The sequence below is a fragment of the Puma concolor genome, chromosome D1 (genome assembly GCF_028749965.1).
Source record: "Puma concolor isolate L17-30 chromosome D1, mPumCon1.1.hap2, whole genome shotgun sequence".
Lineage (NCBI taxonomy): Eukaryota > Metazoa > Chordata > Mammalia > Carnivora > Felidae > Puma > Puma concolor.
Genome location: NC_141676.1, coordinates 13,279,845 through 13,300,899, shown reverse-complemented (window position 1 = coordinate 13,300,899; position 21,055 = coordinate 13,279,845).

Here is a 21,055-nt window from a genome sequence, read left to right as displayed (position 1 = left end):
TTTGGCACTCCCCTAATCAAATTGACATTTGCTCAAATAACCTCTTAGAATGTCTGATATGCCACAGTTTCTTTTTTAACACGACCAATTTATCATTTTAAGCTGCTTTGTTTAGGACTATTTGTTACAAAGCATCCACAACTGAAAGGCTGCCCTATGAGGAAAAGATCTATAGAGGACAAAACTATGTCAGCAACATGAGCCTGAAACCCAGAGTGGCCTTTCCACCCCAAAAGTAAACTATGTAGAGGGTAGCAGCCCATGCTCCCAGATCTAACCACCCAAGTGCAACAGCACCCATAAGCTGTTGCCACTTTCCAGCTGAATAAGTTACTCAATATTTCACTGACTCATTCTGTTCTCTGTATAATGGGGATGCCACCTGTCCTATAGCACTGTAGTCATGATTTAATGATCTAATCCCTATTAATGAGCTAAGAATCATGCCTGGCACCTTGTAAGAAATCGACAAAAGATTAGCCACTGCTATTTTTTAATATTAAAAATATTATAATTATTCTAGATGTGATTAATTTGGCCAATGCAAGGAACACATGAAATCTTCAGTCCTAGTTTCCAACTTCTCCAAGAATAACACCACTGGAAACTTGCATCACTTTCCTTTGCTTTAGGCAATGCTAGTGCACCATACTGGAATGATCTATTAACAGAGTTTCACAAGGCCAACAGAAATTAATAAAGAGAAGAGTACAACCCATCTCCTACTGGTCTGGAAGTGTATTGACATCCCAAGCTACTACTGTAAAATGTCATTGAGAAATGTATCGTGGTAGCATGTTTTTCCCCAAAGGAAAAGTCATCTACAACTCAGATGCAAAGTGTTATGTGTCTCCTTCCATGCAAAAAATTTCAAACCCTGTTCCACTCCACAATAGCAGAAGAATATTGAGCTCCCAGAAGTGATGCAGCAGCCAAAGGAAGCACAGATGCAAGCCCTGAGCCTGTGAATTACAGCGAGAACCAGCTGCAGTCACTATTGTGATGAACAGATAAGGGAGATAAGGGAGGTGCAATGTCTGCCTTACAAATAAAGGCACTTTCTAATGATTACTTTAAGCAAATGTTAAATCAAGAATTAAACCCCGGAGTGCCTGGTTGGCTCAATGGGTTGGGCGACCAACTTCGGCTCAGGTCATGATCCCATGGTGGTCCATGGGTTCGAGCCCCACATCAGTCTCTGTGCTGACAGCTCAGAGCCTGCAGCCTACTTCAGATTCTCTCTGTCTCTCTCTCTCCCTCTCTCTCTGCCTCTCCCCTGTTTGTGCTCTTCTATCAAAAATAAATAAACATTAAAAAAAAAAGAATAAAGCCCCTAAAGGAAAAACTAGACACTCCAATAGAGATCAGATCTCAAGAGATGTTCACTTTGGTGAAGTGGAACCAATCACTGATATTTGGGCCTGTTATATATCCTGTATTGCTTCATCAAAGATGTTTCACCAATTTGAAATCACTCCTTGTTCCAGTATGATGCTCCCCTTCTGTCATCTGTGATATATGGATTTCTGGAGTGCAGGCACCCTATCTCATTATTAGACTCTTGGGATCCTACTCTCCAGAGCTGGTAAAATGAAGGATACAGCCCACTCTCTGAATTCCTCCTTGAAGAACTTATTTATTTCTGTCCAAAAGTGCTACAAGTTACTCCAGGAGGCTGATAATTATAGAAGGCAGTTGCAGTGAAGAAGCAGCAACCCCAGGCTGAAATTCAACAAATATTGCTGAGGCCCCGGTGTGGGCAAGGCAATGTTAGGTACATGAAAGAATAACAAAAAGACCAAAGAGACCAGGATCCCTACTTCACCTTTTATCCACAGAGCCTAGCACAGGATGTACAGCAGCTTTTCAACAAATGTTTATGAAACCAAATTCATCTTGCTACCAACTCACAAGTCCATTTACCTCTCCAGAGTTCAGATGTCACCTCTTGTTTGAAAAATTAAAAATAAATAAATAAAAGTGGGTTAGAGCAGCACTTCTGTCTTCAGTGTGCACAATTCCCTGGGGATCTTGTTAAGGTGCAGATTCTACAGCAGCAGGCTTGGAAGGGCCTGGGAACTGCATTTCTAACAAGCCACCAGCGTCACTGGTCCATGTACCACACTTTGAATGGGAAGGAGTCAGATGATCTCTCAGGGAAAGACTGGACACAACTGACAGTCCTCTGACTCTGCGTGTTTTAAGTATAGAAAACATTAGTGATCCTAAGTGTAGAAGGAAGAGGAAGAGAGGCAAAGGGGGATGGGAGCGGAGCCTGGGGTGGATCCAGGAGGTTAGTAGAGGCTTCTCCCCAGGGCCTGCAGGAAAAGCCCGCTCTTTTGTCACAATACACAAAGCTTTTGGTGTCTGTAAAAAGAATCAGCGATAATTTTGCTGGCTCGGAAGGCACTGTCTCTTAATGATTCTTCCTGTTTTTCTCAGCCCAATCCAAGAGAATGAGAAAACAGACCTAGTGAAGGTCAGCTGAGGTCAGAGAGGTCCCTGAGAGGGGCTGCTTTCAGCCCACACTTGGGGAAGAGGAGGCATCAGAGGCCCACCTCCAGCCCTGTCTGGGTCTAGTCCTACTCCCGGATGAATCCAGCTCAACACAGAGTAACCCAGGGTGGGTAGGCAGGGGAGCTCTGCATCAAGTCAACTGCATTCAAGTCCACATTCGTCACAACTGCTGTGTGCACAAATGTGCTAGGTTCCCCAGATGATGCCAAGATACAACAAGGTCAAAGCCCACTAGGAGCTTACAGACTAATAGAAAAGGGATGAGGCACTCACAAGAAGACAGAATGCAATGCAGAATGCAATCAGAATGTACACAAGAGACTCACAAGTAGTACAGAAATTTAGAGCAGCAAGAGATCGAATTCCCTGAAAGGGACCAAGGAGAACTTCATGGAGACGGGAACATCTGAAGGATGGGTTCGGGCTCCTCAAGTAAAGATGGAAATGATGGTATTCCAGATAGGGAAAAGTGGGAGAGAAGGCACAGAGGGGAAGGAAGGTACATGCTCAGTGTGACTGGAATTTGCAGGGGAAGAGCCTGGTGAGGGGCACTGGGATGCCAAGCAAAGACTTTCAACTTTAGCACCTTCCCCATCCTAGGGTCTGATAGAGGTGCCATATGCACACACACTTTCCTGGACTGTTTTTAGAATCACACCTGCAAAAATGGCACCGAGATCATTTGTGGCTACTCAACAATTTTTTACGGAGCCCCTAATATGTATGAAGCACTATCCGAGGCACTGGAAATACAAGAGAAGACTAAGACACACAAGTTCCCAAAGGTCAAACAATAAGAAATATGACACGTAGAAAGAACATGGGACCTGAAATCAGAGAAGTCTTGGGTGCAAATCCTAGCTGTGCCGCGTAAATGAAAGACATCACATCTGTGTTTTCCACCTCCCCGGTGGGGCTCATTATACCTATCGCACAGCATTGAAAGAAATTCATACTGTGTGGGGCACACAGTAGACATTCATTACCCGTTTGTTCTGTATTCAGCCATAAAGAAAGGAGACTGGAATAACTCATCTCCAGGGTCCCTTTCAGCTCTAATATTCTGCTTCAGCAGTTCTAAGACTCTGTGGCACCATGCCCACTGACCAGGGACCTGGCACACCCCACCAAGTGAGGTTCTGCCCCTCCCTGGGAGAGAAGCCTCCCCCAGGGTGGCCTGACATGAGGCCAGGGGATCAGGCAGCCATTAATCAGGCTGCTGCCCTCACTGGATGTGGCGCCGGCAGGCCAGGCAGCGTTCTGGCTGCTTAGCTGTCCCCATTGCCTTCCTCACCACTCCACTGACCCGTTGCCATGGCAGTGAACCCCAAGAGACTACTAGCAGTGGCCAGAATCGAAGAGGAAGGTTCTGTTCTTCTGAATCAATCTGACTCCATGTTGGTTGATTTCAGGGTCCCAGAGTGACAAATAAGAACAATGTAAGCTGAGGGGCACCTGAGTGGCTCAGTCGGTGAGGAATCTAACTTCCGGCTCAGGTCATGATCTCACAGTCCGTGGGTTCGACCCTGTGTCAGGCTCTGTGCTGACAGCTGGGAGCCTGGAGCCTGCTTCAGATTCAGTGTCTTCCTCTCTCTCTCTGCCCCTCTCCTACTCAAGCTCTGTCTCTGTCTCTGTCTCTGTCTCTCTCTCTTTCAAAAGCAAATAAACAACAACAAAATTTTTAAGAACAATGTAAGCTGAGTGCTTTTTCAATGCTAGACACTATGTTAAGTGGTTTTCATCAGCTACCTCATTTCCTACAATGACACCATGAAATAAGTATCCTTACCCCCACATGGCAAAACAGGAAACTGAGGTTCAGCGAGATGAGTACCAATGTCACACAGGTGGTCTTAGAGAAGCCAGGACACAATTGTGCCCCCCCCACTCTCACCCCAAGCATGATATGATTCCAAAGACTCCATGCTTTTCCACATGCCACCATTTTCCCAGCCACCTGAGCCTCTACAAAAACTGGTGCCCTTGTCCCATGTTCCTGAGGGCTTGGGGGGAGTGGGGGGACAACTGCAAGAACTGGGACTGAATCCTTCTAGGGCTCCAAGGATTCCTCAGAGACCAAGCCTGATAACAAACTACTGATAACAAACTACTCAGCTGCCAAAAAATAAAGTTCTGGAATTTTCTTAATGCAATCCCAATTTCAAATATTCAGCCTGTTTTTCTTCCCAAAAAATGAAAATTCCAACATTTTGACTTCCACATTAACTCATCTCCCAAATGATCTCTTACATCTGGAAGCTACACAATGTTTGATAACATCTGTCGGACCCTGTCACAACACTCCATTCTAGAGAGCCGGGTCCCTGTATTTAGGCACAAGGTGGCGACCTTGCTTTTAGCTGCAGGATTCTGGCCAGACTGGAGGGGCCACCTCCAAGGCACCCAAGGAAATTAACCCTCTCCCTAAACTCAGATGCTGGGAAACTCATTGAGAGAACAGCTTGGTTTTCCCTCCCTGCCACCAGCATGGCTGTTGAACCTATTGAGTCCAAACACTGGGAGCCCAGGACATGGGAAAATCCAGCTGGCTTCATGGCCCCAGACATCTGGATTCCCTAACCACGGTCCCACTGAGAGGGGAGCCAGCAGGCGCAAGGAAGCTTGGGAAAGCATTTGGAGGGACTTTTGCCAAGTTATCTCCCTCCTGAACAAACACATGTCCCACTATCTAGAGGTCAACAGAGGCATGTTTATATATACATAGACCATTCCGTTGATTAATTCATTAACTCCCTGGGTGGCCTTTGGCCCCTTGAGAGCTCACCCCTTGGGGCCTCAGTTTTCTTATCTATAAAATGTAAGAATTAGACTAGTTGATATCTAAAACTTCTTCCTGCTCAACTATTTCTACAATTCTACTCTAAGAGTACAGGAGAGACAGAGGGTGTATTTCTGGAGCTGGCTCTGCTGTGCTGGCATGGACAAGTCTTCCCCATCTCTGAGCCCCTGTTGCCTTAAGTCATCAGATGAGGAGGTAGACAAGATGACCTCACAGTGCTCCACAGCTCTGACATTTCAGAAACCAGAAGATGTCAATCTCACTTCTAGAACTGACACCACCTCAGCACCACCACTGGCACCACTGGCTCAGGTCACTCTCATCTCCCACCCAGACCAGTGCAATAGCTTCCCAGCTGGTCCAGCAACATTCACTGCCTCCCCCCCATCCACTCTCTGAGGCATTCAGAGTGATGTTTCTTTTCAAAACACAAATCTGATCCTATTAGCCCCCTGCTGATGTGGATCGCACCCCCCACTCCCTCCCCCCCCCCCATTGCTTTTAGGATAAAGAACAAAAGCCCCAGTGCAACCTGCAGGACCCACAGAGCTAGCCCTGCCAACCCGTAGCCATCATCTCACATCACCACAGTCCTTCTGCACAAGCCACCTGGCCTTTTGCCTCCCAGCCCTGGAGCCTTGTTCATGCTCTTCCTTTGCCTAGAATGCCAGTTTGCTTCCTCTCTCTTTCTCACTCTATTCTTCCACTATGGAGTTTCTTCTCCTCCCTTAGAGCCCACCGCAAGCTCTGCCCACCCCCTGCCGGCCCCCACACAGGAGTCCTCCAGGACCATGCAGGCTAGCTCGGAATGCCTACTAGATTCTCATGGGAGCCCACACCCACACCGTCTCCTCCACAGCTCTCCTACCCATTCCCATGCGCATGTTCATTGATCAGGTTGTTGGTTTTCTCTCGCCCCATGATTGATTTACACTCAATAAATATTCCCAAGATGGGTGGATGGAGCTGGTGTTCTGCCCTTAGGAAGCCCCTGGGCAGTGGATGGCATCTCTTCCAGCAAACCCTGGCAGAGACCAAGGCTGTGCTGGCTCTGATCTAAGTCTTTGAGGCTCCTGAGGAGACATCATGCTGAGGGCTGGAAAACTTTGCCCAAGGCAAGCTTGTGACTTCAAGTCAACTGTGGGCTATGCTCAGAGTTCATCCCAGCAGAAGGTGCTCAGAAGTCCGCCCCAGAGACCTCGGGTGCTGGCTGCCCTCCCAGCCAGCAGGCAGACAGAAGAGTGGCTCCAGAGCATCAGTCAGCCTCAGGGGAGGTGGGGGAGAGGGGGAGCCGGAGTTCTGCCAAAGGCAAGATGACTAGATAGATTCTTTGTTCTTTGGAAATGTCCAAAGTACTTCCCCACCCCCACATCCTTCCACCAACTGTCTCGCACTGACCATTCAAATGGGAATGCAGCCCCCTCCTCTGGGAAGCCTCCCTACACCTCCCCCCTCCCCCCCCCCCCCACTAAGGGCCTTATTCCTGAGCCTCTACACCCCAGGCATCCCTTTAGCTTTGTACTCAGTACATTACACTGAAAGTATGTGTTTCTGAAGGCTGCCTGAGGGAAAGAACCTAGTCCTTTTCATCTTTGATCACCAGCACCAGTGCCCAGAACACAGCCAACACCTGGAAAAACCCTGTCATTGCATAGATGAAGACACTAAGACCCTGAGAGGAAGAGTGACATGTCCGCAAGGTTGCACACCATGTCACTCACTGGCAGAGCCAGGGATACAAGCAGGGTCGCCTAGTTCAATTTGCTATCTGTATCTTTTGCCTCCCTGGCTCCATAGGGGTGGGCCCCATTTCTGATTTTAGGGACCAGGGCATCCAAAGACTCAGGATGGGAGCATCCTGAAAGCAAGACCCCTGGACTGTCCCATGTGGAGAGTAACGGCAGCCTGTTGGGTCCCCTGCCCACCATCTGGAGACGCTGACCCCACTCAGGACTCAGAGCAATAGAAAATCCAACTTCAGTTCCAGCAGGCAGTGAGCGCACTGTGGCGATCCCTCCCTTCTCTGCATGCACGACATCCACTTTCCAGGAAACAGAGATTCTTGGTTCTCCCTCCACTCCCCTATCCCTGATCAGGTGCTTCCTAAGAATCAGCCAGCATTTACCAAGCATCCCCAGACTGTAGGCTTCCTGAGGGCAGGGAAACTTATTTTAGGTTTGGCTCATAGAATACACTATCTTAAAAGGCCTTTCGGATTCACCTAGTTCCGCCTTTTTTCTATGTCTATACCTAGGAAATGAGGTCAAGAGGGTAAAAGTGACTTGCCCAGGTCACTGTGTGAATGAATGACCAACAGAGCCAGGCTCTGAGCCTGCCCCTCTGTGTCCCAGCAGGTCTCTGTCCTCTACTTCACAGGACCCCGACTCTGACAAGAAGCTTTCTTGAATCTCCTCCAGGCTTCACAGCAGAGTGGGTCCCTGTGAAGTTTTGCTCGCTGATGGGAGGGAACATGTTAAGATTCAAACCACAAATCTGATTGCACCATTTCCCTGCTTAAAAGGCTTCCATGGTTTCCCACTACACCTCAGATGAAGTTTACCCTTCTTGGTGTGACTAGCTCACAAAGCCACTGGCCCCGGTCTTCTCTCCAGCCACAGGCCACTGGTACGCAGAGCTATAGTCCCAACTCAACCCTCCTCAGCAACACTCACACCTCTTCACCTGGCCAATTCCTGTCCATCCTTCAGCTGTGTGCTCCTCTTCCTCCACCACACAGCTGGCCCCCGTGCTCTCCCACCCCCCAAGCTCCCTGGACTTTTGGAACTTCATTCAGCTCGCTGTATTTACTCATCATCTCTGTACCTCACCCAACGGTAAACTCCCCAAGGGCTGAGATGGTGTCTCTCATCACTGCATTTCCACAGACAAGCTCTGTCCTCAGCGCCAAGAAGGACTTCAACAGATATGAGTGCATTGATTGGCAGGTGGAGACCACTCCCCTTCACTGGTCTTGTTCCTAGACTCAGTGTAACTATGGGAGGCCACTGAGCATGGACCCAGAGGACAGCTCCAGCTAAAGCAGGGACAGCGGTGGGGTAGAAGCAGATCACAGAGAAAGCGCTAACAATCTGGCCAAGAGGAGTCTCCATCCAAGACAGCTGAGATTCCCGTCTCGGTATCAGTCCAGGATGCATGTGGAGGGGGAAGTCTTCATCTCCCTCTGATCCCTGGCTGCTACTTCCTGAGCCTCCTCAGGACTCAGGGACAGGCGGGCAGGCGAGCGGGCAGTGGGGCAGCCACACGCTTCCACCCCTAGCACGTATCCTGTCGCTGCCTCTTCTGGCAGGATGTTATTGCAGAGTCCTGGGCTGTTATTGTCAGGAGATGGGCTTTCCTGAGCTCATTAAAGGGCCTCTGTCCTTTCTCCAGGACCAACACCCCCCCTTTCCTCTGTCCACATCAACACTGAGAGAAAGGGTCCCAGGGGCAACTCCAGGTGGAGCATGGCCACTGGCCATCCCTCTGCCTGCCTGACCGGTCGCTGTGATCACAGATGGTGATGCTTGCCATTGGGATCCTTGCGTGTCAGGCAGTGCTAGGCATTGATGGCCTTTGTCTAATTCAACCCTTGCCACAATGATGCAGAACAGACGCTATTCTCAGCTTTACAGTGGAGTGAGCTGGGGCTCAGAGAGGTTAAATGATGGGCCCAAGGTCACACAGCAAGAAGAAAACAGAGCAGCGATTCAAATCCAGATCTGCCTGACTCCAGCACCCATTCTCTGGCACTATCCCCTTGCTGCCTACCTAGCACATGAGCTAGTTTTTGTTCTAAGTGAAGATCTCAGTGAAGGAAGGGGGAAAGGTCTTCCCAGGAGCCATCATTTCCCTACAGGGAATCTAGAGGTCACAGGATCTTCCCTCATCCTTGGGAAAGAGCTGGAACTAAGATGGAAAACAAGATAACGCCAATCTTGTGTTTTCTCAGGCCTTAAGCAAATCCAAGCACTCCCACCCCTAGAGGAGAAAGCCTCCTCATCGTTCATGAACGAGGCAGAAGAGGGATAATGATGGTCACAGACAGGGAATAATCACAAGTATAATTTCTCTTGAGTGGTGTTGTATTGGAAAGGGCAGGAGTGTGACAGCCAAAAGCCATGGCTCCTTCTGTGTCCTACCACCACTAACTGGGTGACCCTTATACTTCACACCTTCCAAAGGTCTCATTTTCCTGATCTGGGAATTATGATATTATGACAACCACCCCCACCACACAGGTACATCATAAAAATCGAATGACTCCAGGGTGCCTGGGTGGCTCACTCGGTTAAGCGTCTGACTTCGGCTCAGATCATGAACTCGCCTTCACGAGTTCAAGCCCCGCATCAGTCTCTGTGCTGACAGCTCAGAACCTGGAACCTACTTCGGATTGTGTGTGTGTGTGTGTGTGTGTGTGTGTGTGTGTGTGTGTCTGCCCCTCCCCTGCTCACACTCTGTCTCTCTCTCTCTCTCAAAAATAAAGATTAAAAAAAGTTTTTTTAAAAAGAATCCAATGATTCCATGTGCATGAAAGTGCCTTGTACAGTGAAACACAAAACTCTGTTTCGATTATGTTTTCTTTCTTTTTTCTGTTTGGGTAACAACTTAGAGTAGCAGCTTTGGGGCTGAACCTCGGTTCAAGTCTCAGTTCTGCTAGTTGCTACTTAGGTGACCACAGATGAGTGGTTTAGAGACTCTCTACCTCTGTTTCTTGGTGTGAAGAAAGAGAGCGACAATACCTGCCCCACAGGTTTGCAGAAAGGATGAAACACTTTGACATATAAAGCACACATATAAAGCCCAGTACCTGGAGTTCAAGCTCTCAATAAATGACAATGCTACTTGATTACAAATCATTGTTATTATTTCTATTGCTGTTTTCATTATTCTGCGGTAGTTGTATTTGCAGTCCTGCAGCACAGAGGAGCAGACGTGGGGTGAGGAGGCAGCCCGGGCCCAGCTGCTCAACAGCCAAGAGCCCTCTTGACTCCAACACCCAGCAGCTAGAGCCACGCAGCATGAGGAACAGAACTAGCACCTGCCTTCCATGGAATAACAACAGAGACAGACAGAGACAGACAAGGAGAGACAAGGAGATCATGAGAGAAGCACAAAAGATGCTCTTGGAATAAAGACGTCGTGAAAAGAACAGCCCTGCCTGGAATGGCATTCTCTTTCACCACTAGAGAGAAGTCTCTCAGACACTAATCAGATGCCTAGGGTACCATACAAGGTCCTTTACCTGCATTATCTCATTTAACCACATCCCTAGGAGGTACACGCTGTTATGATTTCCAGCTTACAAAGAAGGAAATCAACTTTCAGAGGTTTAGTGACTTGGCCAAGGTCGGACATTTAGTGGCACCTAAACCCCAAAATGACTCCACAGCCAGCTTTTTTTTAACACTCAGACCACATCTAAAGGCCAGTGCCATCACTTACTGGCTAGTGACTTTGGGAAAGGACTTCACTTTTCCTGAATTTTCAGTTTTTTACCTGTGACATGAGTACAGGTAAAGCCTACCTTGCTGGACTGTGTGGCCTATGGCCCAACCTAACAGGTGTCTGGTGAGTGACATTCTTCCTGTCACATCCATTTTTTTGCAAACCCACTTGGCCATAAGAATTACTTGACATGCTTAATAAAAACACAGATTCCTGAGACCTGCTCCAGACCTGCTGAATCAGAATCCTTAGGGAAGTTTCCTAGGAATCTGTATTAAAAAAAAAAAAAAAAAAAAAAGCTCTGCATGATCCTTATAACGAATTAGGTCTAGTCCTCAGTGGGCCAGTGCTGACCACACATTAGAATCACTCAAGGAACATTTGAAAAATCCCAGTGCCACATCCCATCCCAGACCTATTCACTTGGAGTCTTAGATTGTGCCCCAACCAGGCATCAGGACTTCTTAGAAGCTCCCAGGGGACTCCAGTGGGCACCCAGCCCTCGGCCAGTGCTGTCCACAAGAATATTCTGCAATCATGGAAACGTCCTGTATCTGCCCTGTCCAATCTGATAGATACTAGTGACATGTCGCTGTGAAGAACTCAAAACATGGCTAGTGCAGCTAAAGAACTGAAATATTAGTTTTACTTAATTTCAAATAATATCAATTTAAATTCGAATAGCCACAGGTGGCTACTGGCTACCTTACTGCAGCATGTCGTTCTAGCCCTGCGAGGGCACACCGTTCCCTCTGGGCAACAGGCAGGGGCTGGGGAATGAAAACAAGAAGGGTCCTCCCCACTTTGTAAAAGGGATGGGGGGGGCTCTCTGAGACGTTTCCTTGGAAATCAAAATGTTTTCACGGGATCCAAGATAATAATTGGTCCCAGTGGTCTGCTCCACTTGGTAAATCTCCCACCTGGCCCCTTTCTTGGCTTGACTGCAGAAGGAAAACAGCCACCTCCAGGCTTCCAAAGAGAGCCTTGAAGTTGCAGGAAAAGCCAGGGGGTGGGATGAGGAGGCTAGCTTCTATTTTAAAGATGTTTTCCTTTTTGGAATAAGCTCCATCCTCCAATGGTGCCGACAGGGCAAAGGTTGTGACTGACATTGTGTTGTTGGACATTAAACAGCCTCTGAGGTCAGCCGGCAGCTGGTGGGCATGTCCTGACAAACGGTTCTTAATCAGACTCACCCCTGCCCCTGGGAAGCTTGAGGCCCCCGGGGGGCAGGGGGGCAGGGGGGCAGGGGAGGCCAGATGGGGGTGATCACCACCGTTGACTTCCCCATCCCCCTTCAGACTCCCTGCCCTTCCATGTCACCTCGCCCCCTGCCCTGCCGTGATGGATGTTTGTGAGTTGAGTGGATATACAGGCAGGGGATGCAGGCACCAGACCACCTGGACAACAACGCAGGAAGTTCTGTTGCGTTTCTTCTCCCTGGTGTGAGCTCACTCCTGAATGACAAGCTGTGACTTCCAACCAAATGTTTTCGGACAGTCACCACACCTATTGGTTGTCTCTCCCCCGAGAATATTCAGCGGGTCTTTCAAGAGAGTCATCTTACTCCAGCTCCATCAGGGCCATGGGACCTCAAGACCTGAGTCTAGGGTCAGGGAGTTAATATAGACCTTTCCTGGAGGAAGTGTTGGGTCTGGCCATGTCTCTTCATCCTTAAAATGGGAACAATAACATCCACTTCACAAGGTGGTTGGGAAAACAAAGCCAAATGATGATTTGTAAATGAAAGTGACAGCAGGTACCCAAGTGTTTTTAAAATGTGAGCTCTGGGGCGCCTGAGTGGCTCAGTCGGTTGAGCGTCCAACTTCGGCTCAGGTCATGATCTCCCGGTCCGTGAGTTCAAGCCCCGCGTCCGGCTCTGTGCTGACAGCTCAGAGCCTGGAGCCTGTTTCAGATTCTATGCCTCCCTCTTCCTCTGACCCTCCCCTGTTCATGCTCTCTCTCTCTCTCTCTGTCTCAAAAATAAATAAATGTTGGGGTGCCTGGGTGGCGCAGTCGGTTAAGCGTCCGACTTCAGCCAGGTCACGATCTCGTGGTCCGTGAGTTCAAGCCCCACGTCAGGCTCTGGGCTGATGGCTCAGAGCCTGGAGCCTGTTTCCGATTCTGTGTCTCCCTCTCTCTCTGCCCCTCCCCCGTTCATGCTCTGTCTCTCTCTGTCCCAAAAATAAATAAAAACGTTGAAAAAAAAAATAAATAAATAAATAAATAAATAAATAAATAAATGTTAAAAAAAATTTTTTTAATTATAATAAATAAATAAATATAAAATGTGAGCTTTCCTGACCTCCATTCCTTAGGATTTCTTAATCTTCACCTTATCCTTACCCTAAATTTCCTCTTAATAATTGCAGTCTCCTGGGCTATGAATTTTGATCACTGTAGGTTTGGTACCCTAAGAAAATGCCCCCGCCAAAACCCTAACAATCCCCAAACCCCAGTGGGCCACACTATGGGATTCCCCACCTGGACTCAGTCAACCTTCCCAGGGCTATTATCTCGGCAAACCTTTTTTTTTTCCTTAATGTTTATTTATTTATTTTGAGAAAGAGAGAGAGCACAAGCAGGGAAGGGGCAGAGAGATTGGGAAGAGAGAGAATCTGAAGCAGGCTCCACACTGTCAGCACAGAGCCTGATGCGGGGCCTGAACTCATGAACCCATGAGATCATGACCTAAGCTGAAAGCAAGACTCAGAGGTGGACCCCACTGAGCCGCCCAGGTGCCCCCTCTGCAAGTCTTTAGTTCAAGTCAACAAATATTTGCCATGTGTTTCCCGGGGATGAACACCTGGACGTGGAGTGGGACAAGGTTTCAGCATAAAATCACCAAGACACCCTCCCTGCATTCAGAACCCCAAACAGCGTTAACACAAAATACCAGGGCATCTGACAGCTTTCAAAGCACCGTCCTAACTCATAACTCTCAGGAGCCTCAAAATAACCCTCTGAAGAGAACATGGAAATTGTTATTTGTAATTCCTGTACTCCAGGGGCATCTGGGTGACTCAGCTGGTTAAGGGTCAGACTCTCGATTTCGGCTCAGGTCACAATCTCACGGTTCGTGAGATCCAGTCCCGAATCAGGCTCTGCTCCGACATCACAGATCCTGCTTGGGATTCTCTCTCCCTCCCTCTCTCTCTGCCTCTCACCCGCTCACTTTCTCTCTCAAAACAAATAAATAGACTTTAAAATTCCAGTATTTCAGATGAGGAAACTGAGGAAACTGCTCATGTTCACAAATAGTAGACAAAGAGCCAAGACTCGCACTCAGATTGTTTTTACTTCAAATGATACTGTGCATGCAGGGGTGCCTGGGTGGCTCAGCTGGTTAAGCGCCAGACTTGGGCTCGGGTCATGACCTCACGGTTCGTGGGTTTGAGCCCCGTGTCGGGCTCTGTGCTGACAGGTCAGAGCCCGGAGCCTGCTTCAGATTCTTTGTCTCCCTCTCTCTCTGCCCCTTCTCAGCTCACGCTCTCTCTCTCCCTCTCAAAAATAAATACACGTTAAAAAAATTTTTTTTAAATGATACCATGCATGCAAATCACTCAAGATAGGAACTGAATGATAGATTAGTATTATCGTCCTCCAGATTCCATGCCCTTTCCCACAGGAGGAAAACAACTTGAATTTTAAAAAGAGAACAGGCTGGAATTAAGCACGGACGCGGGTGTTCAGAGAAACCAGATACGCATATTGCCTCCGTGTATGTTTTGAAGACCTTGGTTGTGAATGGGGGTGGGAACTTCGTGGAGAGGGCAGGCTTGCGCTGGGCACAAAGGAAGGGCTAGACCTTGCCTGGGAGGGGGATGAATGAGGGTTTTCCAGGCAGGGAGCTCCGTCAGATAAAAGGTTCCCGGTTCTGGAGTAAGCATCCACCTTTTATCAGTGCATACAGCTCAGCCACAGGGCCAAGCACTGGAGACACACCAATAAATAAGACAAGGTCACTGCCCCGGCAGTATGGACAGTAGCAAGGCCAACACTTGTTCTGAGGGACTGTCAGGGAGGAAATCAAGGAAAGTGGACAGCTCTGGTGGAGTTAGATACTGAAAGCCTTGAATGTCCATCCAGGGAATTCAGGGTTTATCTGGAAGGCAGTGGGGTGGGGAGAGGGCTCTTCTTCCAGTCCCTTTGTCCCACTCTTGGCTCCTTGCTCAGGCTCCTGGACACGGCTCACAGTCCCGTTCATCTTTCTCTTCCATTATCCTGTGAGCAATTTGGAAAGCCGTAAGATAAGGACAATAAATCGTCCTTAGCGACACCCCTGCTCTCCCTCCCCCAGCCTTTGTCCCTCCCCTTTGTCCAGAGAGGGAGCCTCCCACCCTGCTTAGCCCCTCCTCCCTCCAACCGCCTTCAAGTGGGCTGTATGGTTTCCATGGAAACCAGAGAGACCTAGCAGCCAGGGGTCCCTCACAAAAATACTGTTGGTGCCACCATTTGGGACATAGGAGATGGTGTGAAAGTGACAAAATAGGCTATAAATGCCTTCCCCACCATGCAGCCACACAAGCTCTGGTCTGGGAGGAAGGAGGGACTAAGCTTGCTTTCTGCTTTCCACTTCAAAGGGGCTTTGCTGGGTTAAGTCCAAACCCAGGCTAGCATTGCTAAAGGAACACACAGTCACACACTCACACTACACACTCATACACATACACACGTACGTAATACCTATGCTCAGACACACACAAACACAACCACACACATACATAATACAGTCACACAAACACACACATATACAGACTCTCAAATACACACACAAACCTGCTCACCAGCCCCACCCTCACCAGTACAGCTGGGCTCAGTCCACTAGGAAAACACACACCCCCCATAAGTGAATGACACTGTTCATTCCTAGCCTGTTAACAAAACCCTTCTGGGGACTTCCTGGAGTTGCTGCCACACTGTCAGGATCCCCCAGCACCCCCACCAAGACCCCCAAGCCTCCTGGCCTTACGGCTCATAGACTGGAAACTTGCTTCTTGGTGTTTTAAAGGCCTGTGACGTCAGACACTGCAGATCCACAGGCTTTCCCGTGCCACCCCAGCAAAAGCCATCAATCCTGCCTACAAGGACAAAAAACAGTGGGGAAGTGATAAATGAGCACAGAAGAGAAACACTTCATTTCCCATTTTGAGGCGTCCCAGCTTGGAGATCCAGATCCTAGGGAGTGAACTCACTTTGGGGACGGGTCCCCAAGTGTTAGCAACATTCAAATAGGTAACAAGAGAAATAGGTAACAAGAGCCCAGATTGTTCTCATCAGCCTCTACAAGGCAGTCCAGAAGTCTGGTGGACACTTTGGTTGTTTCGGCTTAATTTTTTGGTAAATGGGGTAACCTAGGAATTAGTTCTCATTCAGCACAGTCTGCTTGGGAATCCAAATATTTCTGAGCACACGGGAGTGGTTAGTGTTCATACCCATTGGCCCATTGGCCCAAGATCCTTGATTCATGCCATTTGTTGGGCCCATCCAAAGTCACTGCTGAGTTCATTCCACACCTCTAGCTTGGATCAACTCCCCACTCTTCAGAAGAAAAAATAAATGGCCCCCCTCCCCTTCCTCTGCCCAGGTCTCACCTGAGCAGGCAGAATGGAATGCCAGCCTGGTCCTCCTTCCATTTAGATGATTTTCCCAACACCTGGAGGGTTACTTGGCATAGTGGACTTAGGGTTCTGACTCTCCTAGGTCCCTCACCTTACTCTTGAATTGTCAGTGTTGCCCTAGGAAAGTTGGTGTAACTCTAAATTTCATCTGCAAATAACAATAGAGCACCCTCCCCCAAGACTGTCCCAACGATGTTGACATAACACATTCTAAAGCGCTCAGCACAGTGTGTTCAATTCATGTTACTTCTCTTCACTGTGCCGGATAAATGTGAAATAACATTAACTAAGCACTCTCTTGCCATATTTTTTATCTCAAGGAGACAACAGATCTCATATGTGCCCATTAATGCCTTGTCTCTGTAAAGCAGTCCCTTCTTACTCATGAAAATTAATTTTGAGCTAATGAATCTTGAGTACCTAATGTGTAGTCTCTGCACCAAGACCCAGCAGAAATGTAAAATGAGGAAAAAATGTCAACATCACTTACATAGAAAGAATTTACTGAGTAATCTGACCTCTACATACCAAGCCTTGCAGAAGACAAGGGGGTGAGTAAAAGACAGTGGATGCCAACCAGCAGCAGTGCACTGTGGTGGAGAAAATCTCAGCCCTGGATCCCATCCACCCGGACTTAAATCCCACCTACCCCTTGCCAGCTATCACTTCACATTTGGCAGGCTATTCTAATCTTCTGAAACTCAGTTTCTTTATCTGGCAAATGGAACTGGTCACAAGAACACCCTCACCTCCCAGGATTAAATGAGCTAAATCCCATCAAATACTCTTCCAGCTCAGGCAATGTCTACCTCAAAAGTGTTCAATGAACTTCAGCTGCTGCTATTGTTAATATCAACCCACCCAATTCTAGAATAATTAGATCACAAAATAGCACAGTAGAGCAGGGAAAGGGTGGTGCAGAGTCCAGCTGGCTCTGGGAACTCACTTCCCCTTTCTGGACCTTTATTACCTAAAGCAAAATGGAGAGATGAGCCCAGTGATCCTTTATCACTCAGTGACTCCAAGATGTGCTCAAGAACGAAGGGTCACAAGCAAACAAGGGAAACACGTAACAGCAACCAAAAGCACCAAGGATTCCCTTAAGGCTAACAATCAGTCGGGGTCATCTCACTCACCTTGTTCCCTAACAGCCAGTTGTTTTCCGGAAATCTCCTTTTTTCCAAATGGTCCTCCCTGTGCCTTCCCCTCCTCCCTGCCACCTCCCTCCTCCTGGGGAAGCAGAAGTTCCTGAGGACCAGGGGGAAGGCCAGAGGTCTCCACCGGCCTGGCCAGGAGCCACCAAGGCTGCTTCCTGCCAGGAGTCTTCTGTGCTGCCCACCCCAGGGAAACCCAAATAAAATCACCTCCCCACTTAAGAGCATTTTTCCCTTTAAGGAAAGGTTGTGTTTGGAGCCCAAAACGTATTTATGGCTTGATGAAGATTTCATCCAACCTTTTACGGACACAGTCTGCATCAAAGGGGCTCCCCCAGGCCCAGCTGCTACTGCCTTTGCCTTCTCTGGCAGATCTGGCTTGGATCCTGAATAAATTATAAAGGCACTGAACTCTGCTTATGCCCTTTCTTTGTTCTTTCGTCCCTTCTTCTACCTCTTCCCTGCCAATGCCAACCAGCCTTACAATCTAATTCCATTCTGTCTTTTCAAAGATGAGACTGGGGATAATTATTCAAAATGACCATCAAATGTGACTGAATACACTTCCACCTCAGGCCAGAAAAATTTAAAGAAGACACCAGATAAGCATTTGTGTGCCCAGAATTTTACAGGAATCTTGTTTTATCCTTACAGCAGCCTGTAAGAGGTACACTAACCATTCCCCAAGGCTGACACCTAGACACATGAGGCTCAGGGCATTCATAACTCGCCCAAGGACCTCAGTAGCTAGTGAAGACAGAGCTGATATTTGGACTCAGGTCTCTGTGAGGCATATCCATTTCACCACACCACAAACGACTTGAATAAAAGGTTTTCCAGCATTGCCAAGAGATTGGCAGGATCTGCAGGGAGAGACCAAAGTCTAGGGAATCTACCACACCGTGTAAGTTGCTCCCCACTTTCTTCTTGTGGAACCAGTTGTGGGTCTGCCCACGGCTGAGGTGGCGGGCAGGACACCCTCACTCTGGGACATCTTTGATGGCGAAAGTTGACCACATTTCAGTTTCCCCATCCAGAAAAGGGAATGTACTTGAATTCCCAGAGATTTGGGGAAGAGAAGGAAAGAGAAATTGAACTGGTAAATTCCTGCCATTTTGTTAGATAGATAGGTAGAGAGAGAAATGAGAAATAGAAATGAGTATGGATACAAGTAGAGAGGTAAAGACATGCAGACATATACAGACACGGAGTTTTCATGTCATGAGTTTTCATGCCAATTAGAAATAACCTAGCGGCACTCGGGAGCATGGTGTGGTGAAACCACCTCAGATTTTACAGCTGGACAAACGCAGCTCTGAACCCTAGCAGGGCTATATATTGGCGATGTGACATTAAGCAAATTGCCTAACATTTCTAGCTTCGGTTTCCCCTTCTGCAAAACAGAAATGACAATATCTGCCTTTACAAAGTTAAAGGATGTGGGATTAGTGCTGCAAAATACTTAACATTGCATTGGGAGTGTAGATGTTCACCAAATAGCAGTATTATGGTTCTCATTTGAAAGAGTCATGGTGTTAAGACACTCTCCAAGTCATCCAACCACACGCATCCCCAGGCTGAATGGGGGCCAAGAAACAGTCCACTTCCTCCAACCTTATCTCAAAGCAGAGATGTGGAGAACTCCCAACATCCAGAGCAAGGGTAAATAAAAGAGAGAGATTTTCGCCAGCCAAAGAGCAGCTGCTCTGGCCTTCTGGGAATGGTCTTTTGCCTTAAAGTCCTTCACTGACCACCCAGGCTTACAGGAGAACATCCAGACCCCCGCGTAACTCACAGAGCCCCTAACCTCCCTCCAGTCAGTCTGCCCTCCCACTCACACCTCCAGCCAGATGTTCAGTCCACCATTCCCCAAACACAGCGTTCCATGGCTTTGATCATGCCGCTTCCAGGGCCCAAAGCATCTTCCTCACCCATGCCTAAAGAACCTTGTCATCGTTAGGAGCCCAGCCCAAATCCATCAAGAATTACCCCCACCTTCTCTATGACCCCATCACACTTCCTACTGAAAGGAGGGAAAGAGGGGTCTGGAGGCATTGGGAAAACCATACTTTCTGAGTGCCTACTATGTGCTAAGCGCTGGCTACTCCACACACTTTATACTGTTGACTCCTTCAAGCAACCACATGAGCTGAGTCATTATCTCCACTTTGCAGATGGGAAAACAAGTTTACAAGTCCCAAGACATAGCCTCAAGATTCAAAGACCCCAAGGCCCCGTTCTCCACTCCCTGTACCCCACTGACACACAGTTAAGCCTAAGCCTGTCTGTCTCCAACACTAGACTGTGTTTCCTGGAAACAGAGTCTATATCTTACTCATCTCTGAATAAGTCCTAGCCTCCTCGACCCAGGCTCAAGCCCAGTACCTGGTAAGCACTCCATAGAGGCCTGTCAGATGCATCTTTCACAGCATGGAAAAGACAGGGGAAAACGGGGAGCTGCTGGGTCGTCCTTCTGTTTATTCTAGAGACTTAGAGAGAAGGAATTCTGGATCACTGAGGAATAGCATTTCCAGGTGGACTGTCTCAGCTCTCTCCATGAACACAGGTTTGCTGGCAGGAGGATTTGGCCTTGACAACCACCCATTTGCAGGGCTTGGAGAAACAACTTTCGGTTTCTAACTACTAAAGGAAACTCTGAATTTTTAGCACACGGAGTCTAGTTATACTGGCATCTCTGAGCTGGTGATCACTCTCTGTGGAGATGGGCCAAATTCTAAGCATCATAGCCCAAGGAAGGCCTAGTAGGCAACCTTTGTCACGTCTGCAACACTCACTGTTCTTTTGCACAAACTCCCTATGTCTAAGGGTCTTCCCATAATCTGAGCACCGCCTCCCAAATTGGAGGCTGATTCCACTTTCTCCATACCCCCCTCCTTTGCAGCTTCTGTCAGCAGGAGGCCTGGGCTCCACCAATCCTGCACATACAAGAAAGAATTTGTTTTGGAGAACAACCTAGGGACCCAGGAGTTGCATGGAACATCTCTTCTGGCTGACGTGGGGGTGAACAGCAGGAAAGCAGAGAGGTCGGGGAGTCAGCAGTGGTGGAATTGTTGTGCTGGTCCCACACAGAACTTCATGGTGCACGCAGTGTGCACTCCCCCTTAGAACCAAATAATTCAAGGAAAGCTCCTTCCTGAAGCCTAATTCCCCAGAGATTCTGCAAACCACCTAACACATCTCCTCTATTAAATTCATTTTCTGCATAAATAGCTGGAGGAGGTTCTGTTGTTTGCATTGAAGATGCCAGAAGGATGTAAACCCCATGCAGACCAGCCTTGCAAAACAAAACCTGTTTGGACTGAACATACCTCACAGCAATATCTGACACCCCTCCCCAACACACACGCTGTCTTAGATGGGGATCTCACAGGCTTGGAACATACAGAGTGCACAAAAAGTATGTATTGAAATAAAGTGAAGAGAGGCCATATTTCCAGGCTGCGTCTTGGGGTCTCAGACCCAGCAGCAGCAAAAGACAAGGTCCACGCCTTGTATTAAAG